Source organism: Ictidomys tridecemlineatus, chromosome 11 (assembly GCF_052094955.1).
Source record: "Ictidomys tridecemlineatus isolate mIctTri1 chromosome 11, mIctTri1.hap1, whole genome shotgun sequence".
In the NCBI taxonomy this organism is placed as follows: domain Eukaryota; kingdom Metazoa; phylum Chordata; class Mammalia; order Rodentia; family Sciuridae; genus Ictidomys; species Ictidomys tridecemlineatus.
The window spans coordinates 129,661,360-129,687,691 of NC_135487.1; the positions used below are offsets into that span (position 1 = coordinate 129,661,360).

Below are 26,332 nucleotides of genomic sequence, written 5' to 3' on the forward strand. Positions count from 1 at the left end.
TAATAGTTTAGGTGAGAAATGGAAATAATAAAAAATCATGAGAAACATCTGTTTGTAGAATCCAAAAACTTTTAATTTATCTTTGATACCCTGTCTTTACACCACACTGATTCATTACCATGTCCAGTCAGCTCTGCTTAAGCAACATGTTAAGCCCACTTCATCTGTCTCCTTTACCACTATCATCCTAGTCCCACCTCTATTATATTACATGAAAATACCACAACTTAATTCATCATTTTTCTAATGATAATTATTTGGGTTGTTTCTATTTGAAGAGGTATTATAAATAACAGAGCTATAAGCATTTTGTGTGAAACTTTTAGTTACATGTATATATGATTTGGGGGGAATATGATAGAAGTAACTGCTGGTTCTCAAATATTACCAAAAAATTTTTCAAAATGTTTCTTCCAGTTTATACTCTCTTTAGCTGAAAATAAAAGACCTCAGTTCTCCACATCCTAATATTTGCTGATGCCAAGTTTCCTTTTTATCTTTTTAGTCATTTTGGTGGTTATACTGTAGTTCCATAGTATAATTTCAATTTGTATCTTCCTAGTGATTAACCAGGCTGAAAACTTTTAAATATTTATTGGCCATTTGGATATTCTTTTCTGTAAAGTTCCTGTGGCAGAGACCCAATTTTCTGTTGGCTATCTATATTTATTTATTTATTTATAGGAGTTATTTTTCAAGACAAAGCACTTTATTGGTTATATGTGTTATTTATGTCTTCCACTCTATGGCTTGTCCTTCTCTCCTTTAAAGGTAATTTTTAAATGAAAAGACAATCCTACTTTTAATGCAGTCCAACTTTCTAATCATTTAATGAATAGTACTTTGAGTTCTATTAAGAAGTATTTACCTACCCTGAGGTCTTGAAGGTAATCTATATCTTTTATGTAAGATCTAGTTTTATTCCATATGGAAATTCTCTTAACCCAGAACAATCTACTCAGAAGTTACATTTTCCCTACTGACTAAACTACCATCTGTGTCATAAAACAAAAGCCCAGAGTGATACAGGTCTGATTTTGGACTACTAACTTACATTGTTCCTTTTGTTTAGCCACGGACCAATGCCATATTGTCTCCCTTTATAATACACATTACTATCTGGTATATCCTTCAACTTTTCCAAGATTGTTATATCTAATCTTAGTTCTCTTCATTTTCATATCAATTTTAGAAATCATCAATCTTTACTTTTAAAAACTTCAGGGATTTTGAATGTAATTTTATTGTCTCTATAAATAAATTTCAGGAGATCTGATATTTTAACAATATTGAAGCTTTCAATCCACAAATAAGGTCTATTCTTCTATATTCATCATCTGTGTACAGATCTTTCATTAGATTTCTAGAAATTTTCTATTTTTTATGTTTTTATAAATAATATCCTTTCTTATTTCACTGTTTTGCTATTATGTAGAAGTATAATTGGTCTTTGTATATTTATCTTATAAATATACAAATATACAAACACTGATAATTTTACTTATTCTAAGAGTATAGCTGTACATTCTTTTTGATTTTCCACATACAAAAATATCATTCTGTAATTAAGGACAGTTTTATTACTTCTTTTCTAATTACTTTCTTTTTAATTGCTTTTGTTTATTGCTATGGCTAGGACCTTTATCCCAGGGCTGAATAGGATGAAAGCAGGTATATTAAGTCTCATTCCCAAACCTGGAGGTGAAATTTTCTACATTTTACCATTAAATATAATTTTTGCTATAACATTTTCAGACATAATTGATGTGTTTTGTTTATAAATCAGAATTAATGTTGAATTTAAAGGTTTATTTATTTATTTTTAAATCTCGAAAGGTTTATATAATTTCCCCATTACTTTAGCTCTGTAGTTGATTGGTTCTCCAATATTAAATCAAACTTGAATTTTTTGAAATAAAACTTACTTAGGAGTGTTGCAAATTCCTCTAATAAAACATTGAATGATGCTTACTATTATTTCCTTTCAGATTATTGTACCTATATTTTGGGGGAAAAATATACTGAAAATTTCATTTCTATAATATAGTTCTGAGATTTTTAATGAATTGAGAAATTAATGTTTCCTCTTTTTATTTTCTCTGAAACAATCTGTATAATGTCTGTATTGTAATGATTTTTGGATATGGTCTTAAATACCATCATAAATAAGAGGGGCTGAAAAAATATTAAATTTTACAAGGCACATAACTGTATTTTAAAAATTCAGTCTTTATAATCTTCCACAAAGCCAAGATCTGGTCTTCTTTACATACATTAAAATTAATAGTAAGAGTATATATAATTCTACTAATTTATTTCATACTTTATATTAATCATGCTTCTTTTTTGTTTTCTCCTTCTTTCTTTTCTTTTTCTTCTTTCCTGACTTATATTGAATTACTGGAGCTTTTATTTCCTCTTCTCCTCTAAATAGTTTAGAAGATGTAAATTCTATTCTTGTAGTGAACAAACTTACCAAAATGTACATTTGATTTAACCAGTATTGATCAATATCTATACCCTCTTACCAAGAATCCAAGGCCCACAATTACTTTAATTCTGATTACTACATATACATTCATGTCTTTCACATTGCTTTCTATACAATTTTAGATTCACCTGTTTTTAATATAGTCATTGTAACTATTTCTTAAAATCAATGTCTATTTATACTTATTGATACATTTATTAAATTTTTGACCATCAATGATATAATTGCACGTTATTTCTTAAATGGCAAAATAAAAACAAATCAAAACCAAATTTGTTTTAACATTAAAAGTTACTGAAGTCACACTATCCAATTAAAAATAGTTTAAACTTTACAAAATGTTTTTTAAAAAGGTAAAGTGAATATTCAGTTTTTGCCCTGACAGCGAGCAAATTGCATTTCTCAGCAACTTTACTGTTTATAAAAATCATCTTTTGGGGGCAGGTAACCAAGGCTTGAGCCCAGTGGCACCTCAACCATGGAGTCACATCCTGAGTCTTTTTTATTTTTGAGATAAGGTCTTGCTAAGTTGCTAAGGGCCTCACTAAGTTGCTGGTGGCTGGCTTTGAACCTACAGTCTTCCTCAGCCTTCCACGCTGCTGGGATTAAAGGTATATGCAAACATAACCAAGTGAAAATCAGCTTCTGATAATTGATTTTCAGCTAATTATTCTAGTAAATATTCTAGTGAGTTTTTCTAAATCTTGTATGAGCAACAACCATTAAAACAAGGGGATTATCTTACGTTGAGCATAAAAAGGTCTATAAAGCTACAAAATTACTGTTGCAAATGGGTTCAAGTCCCAGAAATTACCGGTCTTAGGAAATCTATCAAATTCTTTCTTGATTCTACGTAGATGAAATTCTAGATGGACAGTAAAGAGATTTCATGATCAGCATTCGTTTACAAAGATAGACTACATAAGGGCTATAGGATTAAAATGTGGAAAATCACTATAAAAATTAAAACAATTTTTTAAAAAATGAAGTATAAGTAAATGTTTATTTCTTCTTTCTAGGTTCACATATACTGCCTAAAGATGTCTACCATCATGGAAAACATCATTGCCATCATTGATCTATTCGAAAAATATTCAGAAACAGATAAAGAAACTGAAACTCTGAACAAAAAAGAGCTGAAGGAACTTCTGGAAACAGAGTTTCAGCAAATTCTGAAAGTAAGAGCTTTGTGATAGGACCATAAGAGAGCTTTCCTGATCTTCAGCAATGATCTAAAGAAGTATTGTCCTGAATAGTTTTTGAACCATTTAATTTGGAAGTGAATCTGAGTTAGTCTTATTTAAAAGAGGTAGAAATTTTTTTAATTTACCTGTAAGTAAACTGCATGTACATACACGAACACAGAAAGTGAAAGAAACATACATGTTTCCTTCTAAAAAATGAATGCCAGTTAGTTACTCTATATATTGCTCATCCCAAATCAAGTTTAATAATAGGGTATATTTTAAACCATGAATTGTTATTTAAAATCATGACTCTTAAAAAATAAAAACATGCATTTATCAAATCAAAACTTTAAATTCTTTCATACTAACTCTTTAAAACTTACCTAAAACACAGTATCTACAAAATTTACCTAAGTCAAGATGAGGTAAAAACATCACAGAAAAAAACGAAGACTCTGATTATATTTTTTTAAAAGGGCATTCATATAACAAAAATGCATGCTGATTTCTTAGCTGACAATGGGAATAATACGACAATCTCCTTCTATCATTTCTCCTTACAGAATCCAGATGACCCTGACATGGCAGATGTCTTCATGGAAATGCTAGATATAGACCACAACGAAAAAATAGATTTCACAGAATTTCTGCTGATGGTATTCAAGCTGGCTCAAGCATATTATGACTCCACAAAGAGTCAAAATTACAGAAAATCAAGTTCAAAAGGAAAAAGGCATAGAAATTTTGATGAAAATGAAACAGAAGATGGAGAAGAAGATGTGGAAATTGAAAGAAACAGAACATCAAGGCATTCAAGAAAAGATAGAAAGTCAAGATCAAAAGGCACAACAGGAAAAGGAAAAAACAAACATAGGACGAGGTCTGGAGAGCATGGAAGAAGTAACTCAAGCAAAGGAACAAAAAGAGAACATACACAAAGACACCATGATACAAAGGAAAAGAACAAAAAGAGATCTAACTCATCTGAAATCAGAGAAATAAGAACTGGCCCAAGGGAAGGACAGGAGACCCACCGCGAGCACTCAGCGGACAGCTCCCGGCGCCACGGCACGGGGCAGGGGCAGGGGCAGTCCACCTCCCGGGGCGACAGACGCCGAGAAGCCAGCTTCAGTCAGGCCAGCGACAGCGAAGGGCACTCGGAAGACTCGGCCAGGCAATCCCCATCCGCCCACGGAAGGTCCGCGTCCACGCCGAGGACCCACCAGGGATCTACCCAGGGCCACGCAAGAGACAGCTCCAGGGACACCGGGTCGCGTCAGGGACAGACTGCTAGACGACACACGCAGTCGGACACCGCTCACGGGCACTCAGCCTCCAGCTCGAGGGGAGGACAGGGGAGCCGTCACCAGCAGGGGCCAGACGGCTCCAGGCACCCGCAAACCTCCTCTGAGGCCAGTGGCCGCGGACACAGCGAGGCCAGTGACAGCGAAGGCCAGTCGCAAGACTCGGAGAGTCAGTCCGACGCAGGCCGCGGCCGGCCCGGGTCCCGAGAGGGCCACCGCCAGGAATCCACCACTGGCCGGTCCGGGGAGAGGGTCAGGCACTCCGGGTCTCGCCTGTACCGTGTAGACACTCAAGAACGGTCCGAGTCCGCCGGCAGACAGGGCCAGTCCGGTGCCAGGGCAACACAGAGCTCCCGCCAGGAGCAAGCACGGGACAGGTCCAGACACGGGGCCTCCCAGGACACGCAGACGTCCACCGGCAGACACGTCGACTCCTCCCGTGGAAGGACCGGAACCAGCTCCGGCCGAACACAGGGATCCCGCCACGAGCAGGCCCGAGACAGCTCTGGGCACTCCGAGTCCGACGAGGGTGAGTTCACTGCTGCTCAGGGGCACTCAGCATCCGGCACTAGACGGGGAAGGCAGGGATCCCGCCACGAGCAGGCACGGGACAGCACCGGGCACTCCGGGTCCCATCACCGCCAGCAGGACTCCCAGGGACGGTCCGGGTCTTCCCGCGGCCAGCCAGGATCCACCAGCGCAAGCAGACAAGCCCACGGCCACCAGCAGGCAGCGGACAGCACCAGGCACTCAGGCACGGGCTCCTCTCGCAGGCAGGCTGAATCTTCCCACGGGCACGCAAGAACAGGCCCCAGGGCAGGACAGGAAACCCACCGCGAGCACTCAGCGGACAGCTCCCGGCGCCACGGCACGGGGCAGGGGCAGGGGCAGGGGCAGTCCACCTCCCGGGGCGACAGACGCCGAGAAGCCAGCTTCAGTCAGGCCAGCGACAGCGAAGGGCACTCGGAAGACTCGGCCAGGCAATCCCCATCCGCCCACGGAAGGTCCGCGTCCACGCCGAGGACCCACCAGGGATCTACCCAGGGCCACGCAAGAGACAGCTCCAGGGACACCGGGTCGCGTCAGGGACAGACTGCTAGACGACACACGCAGTCGGACACCGCTCACGGGCACTCAGCCTCCAGCTCGAGGGGAGGACAGGGGAGCCGTCACCAGCAGGGGCCAGACGGCTCCAGGCACCCGCAAACCTCCTCTGAGGCCAGTGGCCGCGGACACAGCGAGGCCAGTGACAGCGAAGGCCAGTCGCAAGACTCGGAGAGTCAGTCCGACGCAGGCCGCGGCCGGCCCGGGTCCCGAGAGGGCCACCGCCAGGAATCCACCACTGGCCGGTCCGGGGAGAGGGTCAGGCACTCCGGGTCTCGCCTGTACCGTGTAGACACTCAAGAACGGTCCGAGTCCGCCGGCAGACAGGGCCAGTCCGGTGCCAGGGCAACACAGAGCTCCCGCCAGGAGCAAGCACGGGACAGGTCCAGACACGGGGCCTCCCAGGACACGCAGACGTCCACCGGCAGACACGTCGACTCCTCCCGTGGAAGGACCGGAACCAGCTCCGGCCGAACACAGGGATCCCGCCACGAGCAGGCCCGAGACAGCTCTGGGCACTCCGAGTCCGACGAGGGTGAGTTCACTGCTGCTCAGGGGCACTCAGCATCCGGCACTAGACGGGGAAGGCAGGGATCCCGCCACGAGCAGGCACGGGACAGCACCGGGCACTCCGGGTCCCATCACCGCCAGCAGGACTCCCAGGGACGGTCCGGGTCTTCCCGCGGCCAGTCAGGATCCACCAGCGCAAGCAGACAAGCCCACGGCCACCAGCAGGCAGCGGACAGCACCAGGCACTCAGGCACGGGCTCCTCTCGCAGGCAGGCTGAATCTTCCCACGGGCACGCAAGAACAGGCCCCAGGGCAGGACAGGAAACCCACCGCGAGCACTCAGCGGACAGCTCCCGGCGCCACGGCACGGGGCAGGGGCAGGGGCAGTCCACCTCCCGGGGCGACAGACGCCGAGAAGCCAGCTTCAGTCAGGCCAGCGACAGCGAAGGGCACTCGGAAGACTCGGCCAGGCAATCCCCATCCGCCCACGGAAGGTCCGCGTCCACGCCGAGGACCCACCAGGGATCTACCCAGGGCCACGCAAGAGACAGCTCCAGGGACACCGGGTCGCGTCAGGGACAGACTGCTAGACGACACACGCAGTCGGACACCGCTCACGGGCACTCAGCCTCCAGCTCGAGGGGAGGACAGGGGAGCCGTCACCAGCAGGGGCCAGACGGCTCCAGGCACCCGCAAACCTCCTCTGAGGCCAGTGGCCGCGGACACAGCGAGGCCAGTGACAGCGAAGGCCAGTCGCAAGACTCGGAGAGTCAGTCCGACGCAGGCCGCGGCCGGCCCGGGTCCCGAGAGGGCCACCGCCAGGAATCCACCACTGGCCGGTCCGGGGAGAGGGTCAGGCACTCCGGGTCTCGCCTGTACCGTGTAGACACTCAAGAACGGTCCGAGTCCGCCGGCAGACAGGGCCAGTCCGGTGCCAGGGCAACACAGAGCTCCCGCCAGGAGCAAGCACGGGACAGGTCCAGACACGGGGCCTCCCAGGACACGCAGACGTCCACCGGCAGACACGTCGACTCCTCCCGTGGAAGGACCGGAACCAGCTCCGGCCGAACACAGGGATCCCGCCACGAGCAGGCCCGAGACAGCTCTGGGCACTCCGAGTCCGACGAGGGTGAGTTCACTGCTGCTCAGGGGCACTCAGCATCCGGCACTAGACGGGGAAGGCAGGGATCCCGCCACGAGCAGGCACGGGACAGCACCGGGCACTCCGGGTCCCATCACCGCCAGCAGGACTCCCAGGGACGGTCCGGGTCTTCCCGCGGCCAGTCAGGATCCACCAGCGCAAGCAGACAAGCCCACGGCCACCAGCAGGCAGCGGACAGCACCAGGCACTCAGGCACGGGCTCCTCTCGCAGGCAGGCTGAATCTTCCCACGGGCACGCAAGAACAGGCCCCAGGGCAGGACAGGAAACCCACCGCGAGCACTCAGCGGACAGCTCCCGGCGCCACGGCACGGGGCAGGGGCAGGGGCAGTCCACCTCCCGGGGCGACAGACGCCGAGAAGCCAGCTTCAGTCAGGCCAGCGACAGCGAAGGGCACTCGGAAGACTCGGCCAGGCAATCCCCATCCGCCCACGGAAGGTCCGCGTCCACGCCGAGGACCCACCAGGGATCTACCCAGGGCCACGCAAGAGACAGCTCCAGGGACACCGGGTCGCGTCAGGGACAGACTGCTAGACGACACACGCAGTCGGACACCGCTCACGGGCACTCAGCCTCCAGCTCGAGGGGAGGACAGGGGAGCCGTCACCAGCAGGGGCCAGACGGCTCCAGGCACCCGCAAACCTCCTCTGAGGCCAGTGGCCGCGGACACAGCGAGGCCAGTGACAGCGAAGGCCAGTCGCAAGACTCGGAGAGTCAGTCCGACGCAGGCCGCGGCCGGCCCGGGTCCCGAGAGGGCCACCGCCAGGAATCCACCACTGGCCGGTCCGGGGAGAGGGTCAGGCACTCCGGGTCTCGCCTGTACCGTGTAGACACTCAAGAACGGTCCGAGTCCGCCGGCAGACAGGGCCAGTCCGGTGCCAGGGCAACACAGAGCTCCCGCCAGGAGCAAGCACGGGACAGGTCCAGACACGGGGCCTCCCAGGACACGCAGACGTCCACCGGCAGACACGTCGACTCCTCCCGTGGAAGGACCGGAACCAGCTCCGGCCGAACACAGGGATCCCGCCACGAGCAGGCCCGAGACAGCTCTGGGCACTCCGAGTCCGACGAGGGTGAGTTCACTGCTGCTCAGGGGCACTCAGCATCCGGCACTAGACGGGGAAGGCAGGGATCCCGCCACGAGCAGGCACGGGACAGCACCGGGCACTCCGGGTCCCATCACCGCCAGCAGGACTCCCAGGGACGGTCCGGGTCTTCCCGCGGCCAGTCAGGATCCACCAGCGCAAGCAGACAAGCCCACGGCCACCAGCAGGCAGCGGACAGCACCAGGCACTCAGGCACGGGCTCCTCTCGCAGGCAGGCTGAATCTTCCCACGGGCACGCAAGAACAGGCCCCAGGGCAGGACAGGAAACCCACCGCGAGCACTCAGCGGACAGCTCCCGGCGCCACGGCACGGGGCAGGGGCAGGGGCAGTCCACCTCCCGGGGCGACAGACGCCGAGAAGCCAGCTTCAGTCAGGCCAGCGACAGCGAAGGGCACTCGGAAGACTCGGCCAGGCAATCCCCATCCGCCCACGGAAGGTCCGCGTCCACGCCGAGGACCCACCAGGGATCTACCCAGGGCCACGCAAGAGACAGCTCCAGGGACACCGGGTCGCGTCAGGGACAGACTGCTAGACGACACACGCAGTCGGACACCGCTCACGGGCACTCAGCCTCCAGCTCGAGGGGAGGACAGGGGAGCCGTCACCAGCAGGGGCCAGACGGCTCCAGGCACCCGCAAACCTCCTCTGAGGCCAGTGGCCGCGGACACAGCGAGGCCAGTGACAGCGAAGGCCAGTCGCAAGACTCGGAGAGTCAGTCCGACGCAGGCCGCGGCCGGCCCGGGTCCCGAGAGGGCCACCGCCAGGAATCCACCACTGGCCGGTCCGGGGAGAGGGTCAGGCACTCCGGGTCTCGCCTGTACCGTGTAGACACTCAAGAACGGTCCGAGTCCGCCGGCAGACAGGGCCAGTCCGGTGCCAGGGCAACACAGAGCTCCCGCCAGGAGCAAGCACGGGACAGGTCCAGACACGGGGCCTCCCAGGACACGCAGACGTCCACCGGCAGACACGTCGACTCCTCCCGTGGAAGGACCGGAACCAGCTCCGGCCGAACACAGGGATCCCGCCACGAGCAGGCCCGAGACAGCTCTGGGCACTCCGAGTCCGACGAGGGTGAGTTCACTGCTGCTCAGGGGCACTCAGCATCCGGCACTAGACGGGGAAGGCAGGGATCCCGCCACGAGCAGGCACGGGACAGCACCGGGCACTCCGGGTCCCATCACCGCCAGCAGGACTCCCAGGGACGGTCCGGGTCTTCCCGCGGCCAGTCAGGATCCACCAGCGCAAGCAGACAAGCCCACGGCCACCAGCAGGCAGCGGACAGCACCAGGCACTCAGGCACGGGCTCCTCTCGCAGGCAGGCTGAATCTTCCCACGGGCACGCAAGAACAGGCCCCAGGGCAGGACAGGAAACCCACCGCGAGCACTCAGCGGACAGCTCCCGGCGCCACGGCACGGGGCAGGGGCAGGGGCAGTCCACCTCCCGGGGCGACAGACGCCGAGAAGCCAGCTTCAGTCAGGCCAGCGACAGCGAAGGGCACTCGGAAGACTCGGCCAGGCAATCCCCATCCGCCCACGGAAGGTCCGCGTCCACGCCGAGGACCCACCAGGGATCTACCCAGGGCCACGCAAGAGACAGCTCCAGGGACACCGGGTCGCGTCAGGGACAGACTGCTAGACGACACACGCAGTCGGACACCGCTCACGGGCACTCAGCCTCCAGCTCGAGGGGAGGACAGGGGAGCCGTCACCAGCAGGGGCCAGACGGCTCCAGGCACCCGCAAACCTCCTCTGAGGCCAGTGGCCGCGGACACAGCGAGGCCAGTGACAGCGAAGGCCAGTCGCAAGACTCGGAGAGTCAGTCCGACGCAGGCCGCGGCCGGCCCGGGTCCCGAGAGGGCCACCGCCAGGAATCCACCACTGGCCGGTCCGGGGAGAGGGTCAGGCACTCCGGGTCTCGCCTGTACCGTGTAGACACTCAAGAACGGTCCGAGTCCGCCGGCAGACAGGGCCAGTCCGGTGCCAGGGCAACACAGAGCTCCCGCCAGGAGCAAGCACGGGACAGGTCCAGACACGGGGCCTCCCAGGACACGCAGACGTCCACCGGCAGACACGTCGACTCCTCCCGTGGAAGGACCGGAACCAGCTCCGGCCGAACACAGGGATCCCGCCACGAGCAGGCCCGAGACAGCTCTGGGCACTCCGAGTCCGACGAGGGTGAGTTCACTGCTGCTCAGGGGCACTCAGCATCCGGCACTAGACGGGGAAGGCAGGGATCCCGCCACGAGCAGGCACGGGACAGCACCGGGCACTCCGGGTCCCATCACCGCCAGCAGGACTCCCAGGGACGGTCCGGGTCTTCCCGCGGCCAGTCAGGATCCACCAGCGCAAGCAGACAAGCCCACGGCCACCAGCAGGCAGCGGACAGCACCAGGCACTCAGGCACGGGCTCCTCTCGCAGGCAGGCTGAATCTTCCCACGGGCACGCAAGAACAGGCCCCAGGGCAGGACAGGAAACCCACCGCGAGTACTCAGCGGACAGCTCCCGGCGCCACGGCACGGGGCAGGGGCAGGGGCAGTCCACCTCTCGGGGCGACAGACGCCGAGAAGCCAGCTTCAGTCAGGCCAGCGACAGCGAAGGGCACTCGGAAGACTCGGCCAGGCAATCCCCATCCGCCCATGGAAGATCTGTTTCATCATATGAGTCTGTACCCATTCATTCAACTGATAGCCCTAGAGAGTCTCTCTATGATCAAAGAGTGATGCATGATCAGCAGGTGTCTGATTCTTCTCCTGAAATATCAGAATATGATATAGGAAATCAAGGTGATCATTTTCCCATTCATCCTAAATCAGATCATAGTTCAGGAGTAGAATCTTGTGGTGATCATCACAGTTCCGAAGTTAATTATTTTCCCTCATTTATCAGTGAAAGTCGTCACTATGGATCAGGTATAGGTTGGAGGCATGGCAGTTATGGTAGTGGTGCATATGAATATGGTCAGTCAGGATTTGGGAAATCTCAAGCTAGATTCATTAGTGAAAAATGCCGTCCAGTGGAATTAACAAAGAGATTTGAAAATAGAAAATCACCTGGATATGGAATACAATATATGAGATCCAGTATATTAGGCAGTAATAGAGAGCCAGAAATGCATAACCATTCAAGTGATATATCAAGACAGCTGGGGTTCAGTCAGTCCCCAGGATACTATTACTATGAATGAGAAATCAGTAAGCAATCAGTTTAAATAGAATTAAACCAAGTAGTAGGAGAAAGAACCTGTTAACACTTTGTTCTAGAAAGTTGACCTATTACTTTTATAGAAGTTTCTTGTCTATTTGAAATATGTTATACTCTTTCATTACTTTGGTGGTAGTTTCTTTTTATTCTCTAGACCTTTTAAAGCTTATATTTAGAAAATATTAAGGAAATTAATGTCATTCAAATCTAAATTTGCGTAACTATTAAGTATGTGTAGTTGAAATAAGGATTCTTTTTTTTCAAAACTTTAAATGTTAGATCCTCTCTCAATTAATATATGAATTTTCCTGAAAAGTATCTAAGGAGGTAAATATGCTAAATCATTCTTTTGGAGGCCAAAGCCACTATATCACACCATGGCTCAGCTCATCTTCCCGTATTATTCTTCTACTTGAACTCTGTTTTCTTAGCATTCAAAAAAATCACATTGGATTAAAAATTGTGTAAGGTATAAAACTCAATAAAAGTTGATCTTATTACCTAGCTTGTCTTTTTATGCTTTTTTTCCTCAAGTGCAAAAAGGGTTTTTTTTTCCATATGTAGGATTTAATCTCTTTTGTACACCATAGGAAATCTGAACATATAGCAATATAAACTATGCAAAAGTAATAAATAAGAAGGAATTTAATCAAATCATATGTGTTCCCCAATATAATCATTGTCCCACATTATCACCTTTAAAAGTTAAAACACTTTGTTGAATGAATCATAAATATTCCTACCATTAATATATGAAATCACTAATTCAAGTGTTTAACAGCCACATCAAAGCAAGAATTGTTGACTGTGGGTCCTTTGCCAAAGATGCTGGCAAATGCTTTCAAGGGAGTCTAATGAAAGTAAAGAATTTAGCTGAAATGTGTTGACAACACAAAAGCAATTTAAAAAATCCCTTTGGGCTTGGGCAATAGCTCAGTGGTAGAGCATCTGCCTCACTCATGTGAGGCACTAGGTTCTATCCTCAGCACCACACAGAAATAAATAAAGATATTTTGTCTATCCACAACTGAAAAATATTTTTAAATAAATAAGTAAAAAGAAAGAAAATGCCTTCCTTTCCTGAAAGGATAACAGATGAACTTTTATGATTTAGGCAATTAGATAAAGAAAGGGCAGGGGGAAAAAATAATACAAATGTTAATAATTTCTTTTATTAGAAGGAAAATCCTTCTGTGAGATCCCTACCAATGTTTACTTCCCATAATATCCAAATGGTAGTGGTATGTAGGCCAGTGTTCTCATTTTGCCGATGAGTCTATCACACAAATAACACACACCAAAATATTAATTAGATTTCAAATCTTCAAGTTCAAGATTGACAATTTTATAATAGAATTTATAAAAGTTTCCTTTCTTGATCTTTTATTTTAATAAATTAAACTGAATTAAAATTGTCAGTATTTAAATGATCTCAAAAGGGGACAGGGACTGAATGAAAAAGAAACAGGCTCATTTCTAAATTAGCCTCAAATAATAAAATGTCTGTTTGCTCCCCACAAGCCACTTAAAGGTAGTACTTCTCTCCTACCAGTGTTTCCATGCTTGAAGTACAAACCCCATGTATCCTTACTAAGCAACAAATATCAACCTGCAGGCCTTCTAGAGCTTTAACAGACACAGGTGCCCTAGTCTAAGTTTATTCAGCTCTCTCCTGTAGCCCCACTCTAAAGGAGTCTGGCCTAACTGACTGAAAAATACAAAAACTGTACTGAGGAAACAGTGCAGACCTGGCCCTCCTAAACTTGGGAGATATTTATGGACACTAACAGGCATTACAAGAGAGACAGATATGTGTGCCCTAAGAGAGCAAAACTTCTCCATAATAAAAACATATACACCTGAAATTGTCTTCTTTCACATCCCCCTACCCACTAAGGACAGACTTACTTGAAATTCCCTTTTGTTACCTGACAGAAAATCAGTTTATCCAATAAATTGAAACAAGATTCACTGAAAACGTGAATTTTCTCTGTTCTCTTCCCTTATAAAATTTCTTTTTGTCTTTATTCTTTACTCAGTTGACCAACTCTCTCAGTAAATTATGAACTTCCATGCAATATAACTAAATAAGTTTTTCTTTCACTGAAATAATCTCAAGGGACCAACTATGTCTTACGTCTCTCTTTTCTCTACACAAATATTTTCTCAATGCACATCAATCCATGACAACCTTATCCACTGGGTAAAGTCACTCACAGCAGAAGAACTAGAAGAAAAGACCAGCACAAACTTAACACTCATAATCAGTTGTTGACTGCTCATTTGCAGTGTCCTGTGAGAGGGTTCCTATAAGTGCAGATCACAGAAAACTGCACTGCTGGTCTGCAAACCTTATTAGTGGTACACAGCAAGATAAGCACAAAATCAAGGATAAGGATTTAGAAATATTTTATAACAATTTGGCATTGACACATTTGAGGGTGTGACCATTTTTTAAATTTTTATAAAGTATCAGTTCCTAATAGATTAGAAATATTAACCCCGATCTTTCAGAGAAGCTACTGAAGACTTATGAACAAGGGAACACTCTAATCAAATGTATACATTAAGGATCTGGGATGGTCTAAAAAAAATAAAAGATAGGGAGGTCTGCCTGTAACAAGGCAATGGTCCAAGGTAAAGATAAAATGAGTATCAATGAGTCAGTGGTAGTATGATGTTTGAAAAATGAGGTCAACTAAATTTGATCATTAATTGAATCTGGAGAGTAAAAAAGAGAAAAGCATTGAGGATTTTTCTAGATGCTTATATCTATATTTCAAAAAGGAGAATATGAGTCTTCAGCATATATGTAGCTTACTGAACTGGTTAAAAGTACGGGCTTTGAACCTAGATGCTATCTAGGCAAAAATCTCAGCCCTAGCAATTAACTGTGACTGTGTGGATCTTGGAAAACTTACTGCAGATTTCTATTTCTTGGTTTCCTCTTCTGAAAAATTCCATGTAATAACAGTACCTACCTTGGCATCATTACAAAGATTGAGTTGATACATGAAAAGCACTTAATACAGGGTCTGGCACATGCTAAACACTCAATAAATGTTTGCCAATATGGATGAAGCTATAGGCATGACTGAAATGAGAAAGTGAAGAGTGAGAGCCAAAGATAGAATATTGAGAAAATCCACCAAAGTTCTTCCCACAGTCAAATAACAAATATGTGATAGAAAGAAGATTTTCAGCCTGGTTCTGACTTCCAATCCCATGCTCTCATCACTAAAAAGGAGTGTTTTCAAAGTTTAAGTATGCCAAGAATAGTCAAGTCAAGTCAGAAATGAAATATGGTTTTAGCACAATGGTGCATGCCTATAATACCAGAGGCTCGAGAGGCTGAGGCAGGAGGATCTCGAGTTCAAGCCAACCTCATCAAAAGCAAGAAATTTACGCAACTTTGTGGGAATCTGTCCCTAAATAAAATACAAAATAGGGCTGAGAATGTGGTTCAGTAGTCAAGTGTCCCAGAGTTCAATCCCTAGTACTCCAAAAAGAAATATGGTCTTTAATATCTTGACATTTGTGATCCTGGAAAGAGCCATTTTTGTGGAGAGAGAGTGATATAAACAAACTGTTAGAAAACTTAAGAGTAACTGATTTTTGAGAAATTGGACACAATAAATACAGATTACTTCTGTGAGGAAGCCAAAAACTGCTTTCTAACCAAATCCTTTAGTTTTCTCCATTTCTAGCATCCCTGGTTGTGGGGATTCTTGACGTAACAGTCTGCAGGAGATAACTTCTGAAAATTAAGCAGAGACAAGAGAATGGAGCATCTAAGAAGCCACAGTAAACAGGCTGAATTTTTGCCTCCCTCACTTTATTAAGGAATAATTGACAAACTAAAATTGTGTGTTTAGATATATGTATATATTGTGAAATGATTGCCACAATCTAGCTAATTAACATATCCATTACATTTCATAGTTAACTTCTGTGGGTGTGTATATGGTGAGACTACAAGATCTTCTTTCTTAGCAAATTTCAATATATAATTATTAGCTACAGTCAACAGACTGTATGTATATTAAGTCTCCAATAATTATTCATCTTAAAAATTAAGGTTTGTACCTTTTCTCAATATTTCTCCTTTTCTCCCATGCCTTTAGTCCCTGAAACCACCATTCTACTCTCTGCTTCTATGAGTTTGACTTTATACTGAACTTCAAAATTCTCAAAGTGAAACTTTGTTTTAATCTAAGCTGGGATTTTCCTTTTGATTCCCAGGCACATTTGATTCCAGAAAAATGAAACAGTTTCTAAATAATGTGTAAAAGTATAAATATAATAGTGCTCCCTTCCAGAGCACATATAATAAAATTAGAAGGATACAGAGAATATTACCATGGCCCCTTTGCAAGGATGACATGCAAATTCATGAAGAGTTCCATAAGTTTAAGGAAAAACTAATCAAAGGAGAAACCAAATCAAGTTAAATACCAAAAATAAACAACAATGGCTGGGAATAAAAATCATGTTTCAATAATAACCCTGAATGTTAAACTAAACAATCAATCAATGTTAAACAAAACAATGCCTAAACTCAACAATCAAAAGACATAGACTGGCAGATTGGATTAAAAAAAAAAAAAGACCCAACAATATGCTGCCTCCAAGAGGCTCATCTCATAGAAAAAGATATCCACATACTGAAGGTGAAAGGTTGAGAAAAATCACACTGATCATATGAACTATGGAAGCAAGCAGGGGTTTCCATCCCCGTATCAAATAAAGTAGACTTCAAGCCAAAGTCAATCTAAAGGGATAAAGAAAGATATTTCATGCTGCTTAAGGGAACCATTCATCAGCAAGACATAACAAATATAAATATATATGCCCCAATTAATGGAGCATCTACATCCATCAAACAAACTCTTCTCAAGATCAAGTGCTGAGGGCCATTACCAAGTAGGAATGATGCATCGAAATCCTTGCCAGCGTACCCCATGTTAAATGGACTTGCCTTGGAAACTTGCTGCGACCTTGCTTGTGTGTTTGAGAAAGATGACCCTGCTCAATCACCAGGGTGGATCCAGGATTAGGGTGTATCTTGCAGGAAGTATCCCTGTCCTTGGGTTTAGGGCGTGACAATAGGAGTTTTAGGGAAGTTGGAGGTTGAAGATTATTCCTGCTGGGAGTAGGGTGTGCCTGCTGCCTGAGTTCCCGCTGAGTTCTCCTGGAGAGAAAGTTTTTAGAACTTGAATTGTGCCAGAGATTGGGATTGCCCCTGGACCTGTGTGGAGGCAGTGTGAGTTCGTGCTGTTTGAATCTACAAGGTGTGTGGTGGCTCGTGATTCTGTGCCAAGCCAAGACATTGGCATCTGGCAATCAAGAGTCAAATACACCACAACACAATAATTCTGGGTGACTTTACCACACCTCTTTCACCACTGGAAATGTCGTCCAAAAAAAAGTTGAACAAAGAAACTACAGAATTCAATAATATAATTAATAACTTAGACTTAACTGACATATACAGAATATTTCATCCATTAATGAACGAATACACTTTCTTCTCAGCAGCAGATGGATCCTTCTCTAAAGTAGACCATACATTATGCCACAAAGCAATTCTTAGCAAATATAAAAAAGTAGAGATACCACCCTGCATTCTATCAGATCATAATGGAACGAAATTAAAAATCAATGATAAAATAAAAAATAAAAGCTACTCCAACACCTGATGACGAAATAATATACCACTAGTTGCAAAAGACATCAAGAAGGAGATTTAAAAATTCTGAGAGGTGAATGAGAACACAGATACAATGCATCGAAATCTCTGGAACATTACGAAGGCAGTACTAAGAGGAAAGTTCATTGCATGGAATTCATTCCTTAAAAGAAGAAAAAGTCAACAAATAAATGACTTAACATTACATCTCAAAGCCCTAGTAAAAAAAGAACAAATCTACACCAAAAGCAGCAGAAGACAGGAAATAATTAAAATCAGTGCTTAAATCAATGAAATTGAAACAAAAGAAACAACTGAAACAATTGAAAAAACAAAAAGTTGGTTCTTTGAAAAAATAAATAAAATTGGCAAACCCTTAGCCATGCTAACGAAGAGAAAAAACTCAAATCACTATCATACATGATGAAAAAGGAACTATCACAACAGACACTACAGAAATACAGAAGATAATTAGAAATTATTTTGAAAACTTGTACTCCAATAAAATAGAAAGTACCGAAGGCATGGACAAATTTCTAAAGTCATATAATTTTCCCAAATTGAATCAGGATTTAAACAGATCAATTTCAAGCAAGGAAATAGAAGACGCCATCAGAAGCCTACCAACCAAGAAAACTCCAGGTCTGAATGGAACATAGCTGATTTCTACAAGACCTTTGAGGAAGAATTAATACCAATATTCTTCAATTTATTTCAAGAAATAGAAAAAGGGGCAACACTTCCAAATGCATTCTATGAGGCCAATATCACTCTGATTCCAAAACCAGACAAAAACACATCAAAAAAAAATAAGAAAGAAAAAAAGAAACTTCAGACCAATACCTCTAATGAACATAGATGCAAAAATTCTCAATAAAATTCTGGCAAATCAAATACAAAAACATATCAAAAAGATCATGCACCACGATCAACTGGGATTCATCCCAGGGATGCAAAGTTGGTTCAACATACGGAAATTGATAAATGTAATTCATTACATCAATAGACTTAAAGCACCCTATGATCATCTCAATAGAAGCAGAAGAAATCATTTGACAAAATATAGCACCCCTTTATGTTCAAAACACTAGAAAAACTGGGAAAACACTGGGATAACAGGAACATATCTCAACATTGTAAAAGCTATCTATGCTAAGCCCCAGCCCAACATCATTATAAATAGAGAAGAATTGAAAGCATTCCCTCTAAAAACTGGAACAAGACAGGGATGGATGCCCTTTTTTCACCACTTCTATTTAACATAGTTCTTGAAACTATAGCCAGAGCAATTAGACAGACAAAAGAAATTAAAGGGATAGGGGTATGAAAAGAAGAACTCAAATTAGCACTATTTGCCAACGATATCATTTTATATTTGGAAGACCCCAAAAATTCCTCAGAAAACTTCTAAAACTAAGTAAATGAATTCAGTAAAGTAGCAAGATACAAAATCAATACCCATGCATCAAAGGCATTTCTGTATATCAGTGACAAGTCCTCTGAAAGAGAAATTAGGAAAACTACCCCATATACAGTGGCATCAAAAAAAAATAAATAAAATACTTGAGAATCAATCTAACGAAAGAGGTGAAAGACCTCTACAATGAAAACTACAGAATGCTAAAGAAATTAAAGATGACCTTAGAAGATGGAAAGATCTCCCTTGTTCTTAGATAGGCAGAATTAATATTGTCACAATGACCATGCTACCAAGAGCATTATACAGATTTAATGCAATTCCAATCAAAATCCCAATGACATTCCTCATAGAAATAGAAAAAGCAATCATGAAATTCATCTGGGAAAAATAAGAGAAACAGAATAGCTAAAGTAATCCTTAGCAGGAAGAGTGAAGCGGGTGGCATCACTATACCAGACTTTAAACTATACTACAGAACAACAGTAACAAAAACAGCATGGTATTGGCACCAAAACAGACTGATAGACCAATGGTTCAGAATAGAGGACACAGAGACTAACCCACATAATTACAGTTTTCTTATATTAGACAAAGGTTCCAAAAACATGCATTGGAGAAAAGATAGCCTCTTTCTGGGAAAACTGGAAATCCAAATGCAACAAAATGAAATTAAACCCCTATCTCTCACCATGCACAAAACTCAATGTGGATCAAGGACCTAGAAATTTAACCAGAGACTCTCCATCTAACAGAAGAAAAAGTAGGCCCTAATCTCCACCATGTGGGATTAGGCCCCAACCTCCTTAATAAGACTCCTGTGGCACAAGAATTAAAATCAAGAATAAATGAGATGGACTCAAACTACAAAGTTTATTCTGAGCAAAAGAAAAAATCTGTGAGGTGAATAGAGAGCCTACCACAAATATTGGCCCAACTGTAACTCTATCTTGGGAGCAAATCTTTGCCCCTCACACATCAGATAGAGCACTAATCTCTAGGGTATATAAAAAATAAATAAATAACCGAATCAATAAATGGGCCAAGGACCTGAAAAGAAACTTCTCAGAGGAGGATATACAATCAGTCAACAAACATATGAAAAAATGTTCATCATCATTAGCAACTAGAGAAATGCAAATCAAAACTCCTCTAAGATTTCATCTCTCTCCAGTCAGAATGACAGCTATTATGAAGACAAGTAACAATAAGTGTTGGTGAGGATGTGGGGGAAAGGAACACTCCTACACTACTGGTGAGACTGCAAATTAGTGCAGCCAATACAGAAAGCAATATGGAGATTTCTTGGAAAACTGGGAATGGAACCACCATTTGACCCAGTTATTCCTCTCCTCAGTCTACACCCAAAGGACTTAAAAACAAAAATACAACAGGGACACAGCTCCATCAATGTTTAAAGCAACACAATTCACAATAGCTAAACTGAGGAACCAACCTAGATGCCCTTCAGTAAATGAATGGATAAAAAAAAAAAAAAAACGTGGCATATATACACAATGGAATATTACTCAGTGATAAAAGAGAATAAAATCATGGCATATGCAGGTAAATGGATGGAGTTAGAGAAGATAATGATAAATGAAGTTAGTCAATCCCAAAAAACCAAATGCTAAATGTTTTCTTTGATATAAGGAGGCTGATTCATAATGGGACAGGGAGAGGGAGCATGGGAAGAATAGATAAACTCTAGATAGGGCAGAGAGGTTGTAGGGGAAGGGATGAAGCAATGGTTATTAATGATAGTGGAATTTGATGATCATTATTATCCAAAGTTCAGGTATGAAGACATGAATTGGTGTGAATATGCTATGTATACAATCAGGGATATGAAAAATTGTGCTCTATATATAAGAATTATAATGCATTCTGATGTCATATATAAATTAAAAAAAGAAAAAAAGAAATGAAGACGAATGGAATGAGAAAAAGCAAATGCTATTTAGACCACAAATACTGGCTCAACTGTAACTCCATGCCAGGCCAGGGACTACAACAAATACAAACATATTAGAGAAAATATATGGGGGAAAAGGTGGGGAAAGGAGCTTAGTATGAATGGACAAAAAAGAAAAACAGAAAACAACCCAAGTAAATATTTCTGTTAACTGCCATAGAAGAATTTTAATAAGAATAAAAATTCAATAACATAACATATTCTGTAAGGGTCCGGCGAAACATCGGAGGAAGAGACCACAAGAGACTGTCTTATGCAACAGCAGAAGGGAGGGTTTATTTGGAGACCAGCATGCTGGGGCTCAGAGCTCACTATAGCAAAGAGAGATAGAGCCCTGAGAACAGCTTAAGCAGAGCTTATATACTTTCCTTGGAGAGGGCAGGGAGAGAAGTTACATTTTGTAGTTTGGCAGTTGGGGACAGCTCATTCTGGGAACAAGATTAGCAAACAGTTCACAGTTGGGGACAGCACATTCTGGGAACAAGATTAGCAAACAGTTATTAAGATTTCAACAGTGTTTTGTTAAGCACATAGAAAAATGGAGTGACAAGTACCTATTTTATTAACCTTTCAATTCAAGAGATTAGTTTAAAAAGAGAGAGAATGAAAGGGAAATTGGAAGTTAAGAAAACCAAAATAAATACATTTGTAAATCTAAAACATGAATTACTGAAAAATCAAGTTACTAGCAGTGTGGAAAAGGCTTGAAATACTCCTAATGAATGCACAAGAAAATGACAAAGATTAAACTCATTAATGAGAAGTTGACAGACATGAAACAGTTAATGAACCTTCATCAAGAACCAAATATTGGAGTAGAAAAAGTATAACCAAACATATAATATAGAAAAATTCCCTGAAATGAAAAAATAGCTTAATACAAAGAAAAAGCTTGCCATATACCCAGGGAAAAAAATGAATATAAAATGACCGATACATAGTCATATCCTAATAACTTTATCAAATTTAGAAGATGAAGAATTTTGAGCCTGTAATCCCAGTAGCTTGGGAGGCTGAGGCAGGAAGATCGCAAGTTCTAAACCAGCCTCAGCAAAAGCGAGGCACCAAGCAACTCAATGAGACCCTGTCTCTAAATAAAATACAAAATGGGGCCGGGGATGTGGCTCAGTGACTGAGTGCTCCTGAGTTTAATCTCCGGTACAAAAAAAAAAAAAATGGATTTTGAGAGGAAAGCTGCATTCCAAGCTGTGCTGTAGCTTGGGACAAAAGTAGCAGGTGCAGAGCAAGTTGGCTGAAAGAGGGGCTTCTCTAGAATTTAATATTTGACAATCAAAGTGGTTTGGAGACTCAGAAATTTGGGTACAATAAACAAAGAATTTATCAGTGTTGACCCAGCAGTGCCCGTGAGCCACCAGCATGGATTCACCACAGGAGTGAATCAAATTCACCACAGAGGGTGGAAAAATACAGTTTGGGTACCCAGAAAAAAACTGAGATCAAAAATGCTGCCTAATCTTAGCTGATCCAGAGACTACACTGTATGCTGTTGCCTGAAAAGCACGCTTTGTACCTCAACTGCCACACAGAGCTAATGAGGGAGCATCTTGGGGCAAGCAAACAATCACAGCAACTGTGGAACCCTAGAGATCAAGAAGAAAGAAATGATAAGGCCACAATACCCTGGCAGGCACCTATCAAGTGACCAAGGCTAGTTCTGGTGGAACATGAGTGAAACAGGCACAGAGTAGACTGTACCCTGGGGGATTTAAGTGGGAAGGGCAAAGGAATGCCCTCATCACTTCTTCTTTGAGTCTGGCAGCTCATGGGCCAGGAGTCTGAGCAGGCAAGGGTGAATATACTCAAGGACTAAGCCCAGAGAGGCTGTGCTCATGGAGCATTAGCTCTCCTGCACCAAGACTGGATTTCTTGGGAGGCTCCTGAGAACTAGAATCACATCAGAGATCAGCTTATGGATCTAATCTCTCCCAAGCAGATACCACCCAACAAAGCCTCTAAGGCCTAATTAGACCTAAGCCCCACCTATTGGAACTCCCCTCACAGAATGCTACAGAAACTATACTCTGAAAATGCACTAAACTGGTCTTAGTGGAAAAAACACCAACTGACAGTACTTCTTAACCCAACCCACCTCATAATACTGAGAAGGGAAGCTAAGTGTTAATACCAAATGGTTTTAATCTTAAGCTGCTCCAACTGGCAGCTCAGAGATCAATACAAAAACAAAGTTCTCTCAGACCTTCACAGAAGAACTAACACCAGTCTTTCTCAATTCCATGAAACTGAAAGAGCGGGAACACTCTCAAATACACTCTATGAAGCCAGTATAACCCTGATAGCAAATCCAGACAAAGATGAATCAAGGAAATTACAGACCAATATCCTGATGAACATAGATGCAAAAATTCTTAATATTAGCAAACCGCATTCAGAAACACATCAAGGGCTGGGGTTGTAGCTCAGAGATAGAGCACTCACCTAGCATGTGTGAGGCCCTGGGTTTGATCCTCAACACCACATAAAAATAAATAAATTAATTAAAGATATCGTATTCAACTACAACTAAAAAACAAATATTAAAAAAAAGGACTAATCTGTATTCCTCCCTATGTTTCCTGTTCCTCAAACCATTGAGGACTCCTTGGAAATTGCTTCCCAATTCACCCTTCACTCCCACATGTCAAAATTAGATTTCAGTGCCCTGAATGCTAAAGACCTCAAGATGCCAGAAAGTTTAAGATAAAGAGAGTTTATCAAGATAAAGAAAGTTAATCAAGCAAGATTGCTAGGAGCCACAGCAAAGTATTATGATGCATGGCACCTTTGGTTAAGGTGACTGCCAGCTAGCCATTGACATGATATGATTATGTTAAGATTTACATTCATATGGAAATTGGACTCCTGCTGTTCACCTTGGCCTGCTACAGAGTGGGACTCCTGGAGAGTTCCCATTGGTTGGGGAAGGATAGTAGGAGGGTTTTCCGGGGGAGGTCCTGGGCCCCAGTTCCGGGAGACACAACCACGTGTGTGGACCAGCTTGCTAGCCAGATGCGCACAGGGTATTGGCGGCTTTTTCAAAAATAAAGTTTTGTTCCTGCTTGAGTGGCTCGTGATTCTGTGCCCAGCCAGGTTGCAGCACAAGATAATGAAATGATCACAGGAGTTAAGGGGAACACTCTAGTATGGTGGGAAAGCTTAAGAGAAGAAAAGCAACCTGGGAATTAGACTTGGGAACCTTACAATTGAAGGCCTTAATGGAAAAGAAGAAAATAACCACAGGCTATAACTAAGAAAAAGGGGGGGGGAGATTAGGGCTTAAGCTGCAAAGCAAGGTCCACATCCTGGACTCTGCAGCTAGGAAAAAACATGGGCCACAAATATACAATCCTCTCTGCTGAAAAGTTTCCATAAGAAGGCCTCCAAAATCCCAGAGAAGTCTCAAAGCATGTCTCCCAAATGAAGCCACACAAAACATTTATGAAGTGACTTTAGATGGCAGATCACATTAATTTGAAAGAATGAAAGCACAGAACACATATGGCTGAAGTCAGCCAGGGACAAAAAAAGAAAAGGATGAATACAACTTTTTAGATTTTAATACTGAGTTGCCACTTTCATCCTCAATTTTCTTCTTATAAAGTGCCTAATTCTTTTGCTGTTTTTCCTGTAAGATTTTCATCCATAAGGTCTGAAAATACAGAAGAAATCAAAAATCAAATGGCAATATTTAGAGGTATTAATCTCACAAGTCATAATTATCTGAAATTGTGCTCTATCTTTTAAAAGACATGAAAAGGGCCAGGCGCAGTGGTGCACACCTGTAATCCCAGCCTATCAGGAGTAGGCTAAGGGAGGAGGATCACTCAAAGCCAATCTCAACAATTTAGCAAAGCACTAAGCAACTCAATGAGACTCTGACTCTAAATAAAATACGAAATAGGGCTGGAGTTCAAGCCCCATACCAAAAAAAAAAAAAAAGACATGAAAATGTATCATGGTATTAGTTTAGAAAGGAGTCCTACTCCATAGGACCCTCATCCAGAAAGACATTTACACTCACAAACATTTCCTTATTAGAAAGAGAAACAAGTATAGAAATTCACCCAATTAAGACAACCAAATTAGGATAACTTAGAGAAGTATAAAATAATAATAGATATACATTTCAATACAACTAAAACTTTAGGTACATGCCAGATAATTAACACAAATAGCTTATCTAATAGGTTAATAGCCTTTAAAATAGGCATTATTATCCTCACTTTAAGAAATCAGAGTCAGAGCTCCAAGTCAGTTACTAGAAATGAAAGGGCCAGAGGCAAATTCAAATAGTTAGTGGACCAAATTCCAAAGCCTTTACAGGTGACATTGTTCCAAGTTGGTTTATGGCCTAATAAGGAGACCAACATAACAAATGATGGTGTTATGGTCTGAGTTAAGATTAAGTTATAGGTTACATATTAGAAAATACAGATGAATAAAATAGTAAGTATAGCCATAGTGACTCCATCTTTATGGGTCCTATGTGAAACTGTTATATAAGCTATTGTTGTTGTTAAGATTTCTTTTTTTAAGGTAAAAGAAAGATGGCAGGAATGAATCTCATGAAAATCAAAGGGTAGATCAACAGAATAGTAGAAAGATACCCAAGGAAGGAGGAGGGAAGGGAATGGGGAAATATTGGAGAATGATATTTGGTCAAATTATATTGTTATATTGTACATGTACGAATATGTAACAATGAATCCCACCATTATGTACAACCATAAGGAAACAATAAAAAATATGGAAAAAAATATTTCTTTTTTTAGTTGTAGATGGATATCTTTGTTTATATATTTTTATGTGCTGCTGAAGATTGAACACAGTGCCTCACACTTGGTAGATGAGCACTCTACCACTGAGCCCCAGCTCCAATATAAGCTATTTTTAAGAAGTACTAAAAAATTGTTTTTCTGTGCTTCATATACCTGCAAATGTACTCGAACCCAGGCTGTACAACCTCAACTGTGCTTGAATCCAGGATGTGTTTGTCTGATTCTACTCTGCTAACTGCTTTTTTCAGTCCTTGTAACCTGCTTGCTTGGAATTCACACATTCTACAAGGTTTGGTTTTCTTTCTTAAATATTGGAACCACAGACATCCTGGCACACTTCTATCAGAAGGTCACTTGGGCTCAGCAGAAGCATCCCCAGCCAGGAAAAGAC

General features: G+C 43.7%; 1 non-coding gene across 1 annotated transcript; it reads left to right on the forward strand.

Annotated features, from left to right (window-relative positions):
* Positions 1-16,369: 16,369 nt before the first annotated feature.
* On the forward strand, positions 16,370-16,476 carry LOC120891137 (U6 spliceosomal RNA). The gene has a single exon (XR_005735557.1). It is a non-coding gene; the product is annotated as a U6 spliceosomal RNA (small nuclear RNA).
* Positions 16,477-26,332: the final 9,856 nt, after the last annotated feature.